The sequence below is a fragment of the Lycium ferocissimum genome, chromosome 12 (genome assembly GCF_029784015.1).
Source record: "Lycium ferocissimum isolate CSIRO_LF1 chromosome 12, AGI_CSIRO_Lferr_CH_V1, whole genome shotgun sequence".
Classification (NCBI taxonomy): Eukaryota; Viridiplantae; Streptophyta; class Magnoliopsida; order Solanales; family Solanaceae; genus Lycium; species Lycium ferocissimum.
In genome coordinates, this window is record NC_081353.1 from 49,390,486 (window position 1) to 49,393,466 (window position 2,981).

The window sequence follows — 2,981 nt, forward strand, 5'->3', positions numbered from 1 at the left end:
AGGAGAATTCAAATAGCTTAACGTTCTCATCTCGTCGACTGAATCATAGACTTGGAACCTTTAATCATAGAATCATCATGGTCATATTCATCATGTAAACATTTTCTTCCTTGACATCATCCATGTTATCAGAGAATATGTTCATCGTCATTGTTGTAAAACTTACTTTGCCATAAACCTTGTTCGGGAAAATACGGACATTTTGGAAAACATTTACTAGCTATCGGAGGAGAAGAATCATGCTTTGGAATCAATGGATTTGTTAAAACAACTATTATTTAGAGTCGGAATAATACCCAAAAGCTTTCCTTAACTATAGAATGAAAATAAGCCAAATGGGATAATAAGAGAAATCCGGGAATAGTGGGCCCACCTCGGGCAAATGAGGCGGCGTACACAATTTACGTGCGTTAAGCTTCATGAGTCACTTATGAAGGTCTTAAGGTCACTTGGGTCCTATTTGGGCAAGTTAGAGATGTTTAAACAATTATTTCAATAAAAACACACCATTTCTAATTCAATTTACTAAAAGAAAATGGGAAATTTCAAGTGCGGGATTTCTAGGAATGGAATCATCCCGAGGCCCATATTCAAGCCTATTATGTCTAAGACATGCCAAGAAAGAAAGGTGAAGCCTTACATACCTTTTTCGCTTCTTATGCTACTCAAATTCAAAGGTTGCAACTGCCAAAATCTACAATTTGGTCATATTTACCAAACATTGATTAGAAAGCATTTAGAAGTGAAATCTTAAAATGGCACGGGCTACCGAAATTTCGCAAGAAGATTGTTATATCCCGTAAATACATCATTCCCATGAATTCATCTTAGCGTGACTTGTATGAGATAGAATAATCCGGGAATTCAACCCGGCCAAACTATCAATCATAATATGAAAAATATTGACGCGGAAATAATTCAATCCAAGAAATGGTAAAATCAATCAATTTAGGGGCAAAATTCTTTCAAAACCTTCCGGGCGTCCAAAAAAAAAGGGAATAGCAAAAAGAATGTTTCAACATCACCACAAATAAGTCATCTTCTTCCATACAAGTAAGAACATATTATTCCATTTACATAGAACTTCAACCACATGATTGAAATGGACTAAATATACTAAGATTATTAAGGTGGACAAAATAAGACATAATGTTCACAACACAACAAGAAAGAAAGATGAAATAAAAATTGACTCATTTTCTTCCACACCACATGAGGAAAATACATGCCAACATCAAGCATACACAACTACATCCTCTCCAAAATCATTCAATTTCCATTATTAACATGAAACATTCACAACAATAACAACCAAACTAAATAAAATAATTAGCACATGATTTCTACACACACAGGAATACATGGAAACGGCCACACCCCTATATTCATATTCTCCATGAATTCCATGGATGATTTACATTTGTACACTACAACATGCACTCAAAACAAAAAAAAAAATTATTAAAATATGGAACACAACATACAACATATATAGTTGAGGCCGCAAGTCACGGCCACACATGACCTGGAAAAGAATGGATTAATTTCATCCATCTGTTAGTTGTTGCTGTAACAAAGGGAAATTCAGGAATATACAAGAAAAAGTGTAGTTCTTACCTCAAGAATGATGTTCACTTGGCTACAATGATGAAACTTTCATGATTTGTAGCTTGATGTTGTCGTAAATGATTCTATGAGATTATATGAATTGTTTGGGTTGAGAAACAAGTGGAAATTGTTTCTAGATTAGTGGAGAAGTTCAAAGTGTAATATTAGTGAGGTTTCTCCTTCTTTTGCATGTCTAATTTCTTGCACGATGGAAGATATGGTTTATTCTAGAAGGACTTATGTGTGGTTACACTTTGATTGAAATCCAACACGGCTTGGCATTAAATCGTTGTGAATATTGAGAGTGGCTCAAATGATTCTTGATTTTTTTTTTTTTTTTTTGTCGAGTACGATTCATGAAAAATTATTTTTCCGAAATTGGCCGAGTTGTATCTACGTCTTCCTCCATAATTCCACGAGCCATATTGCGAATTTCCCTTTATAAGTGAATTTATTTGAAAGATTAAGCTTCTAAATTGCTTCAGTGTCATTAAATGCTTGAAGCACTATGATTAATAAAAGTAAACGTGACCAATTGTAGATTTTGGAGGCTACGGGATTTGAATTATGAGATTGCACAAAATGGAAAAGGCATGTAAGGCTCACGTGTTTACTTCGATGTGAGGATGTCCTAGATATACTTGCTCAATATCGCAGGTTTCACAAGCCACTTGTCTAATCCACGTAAAAATTGCCCTATGTTGCTTTCAAAAGAGATGATCGGATTATGTTGCTAATGGTGGAGATCCTAAACAGTGTAGAACGTTAGAACAAATCCGACTATCTTAAAACTATCACGAATGATATTTATGGTGTAAAGATGTTCCTTACGCACCTCATTTGACCCGAGGTGGGCCCACAATTCCGAGACCTATGTATATTGTTCCTCCGTAGTAGAATACAAGACTAATGAACCTTTGGCACGTTTTAGGTTTGTTATCGACGTAGAGAGAGCGAGGCGAGTATTCCGGTTAGCTTATTGTCCATCCGATTCGATACGCATATTTTGAATATTTTCGATATCATTCCGATGGAAATGTTTCAATACAAGTGTGGAGGATGCCCGGGAGCTATAAGTATTTGAGAGATTAAAAGGATCATGATATGATATTTGGCACAAAGTATCCCGATTATATCCGGGCATTTTTGTATATTGAGACAATCCGGATTAACTATGATAAGTACGAGCGTCGACATAAATATTCCTATGCATTTGGATACGAGTCGTCCATCCGGTATTCCAATATGATTTTGTTATAAGCCTTAATGTTCTTCGTTCATGAATTTGTTGCATGGAAAATTTAGAAAAATTTGGGACCAAAATTGGAATAATGGAAAAAAGTTGGACGAACCCGAAACTCGCCCTCGAGCCT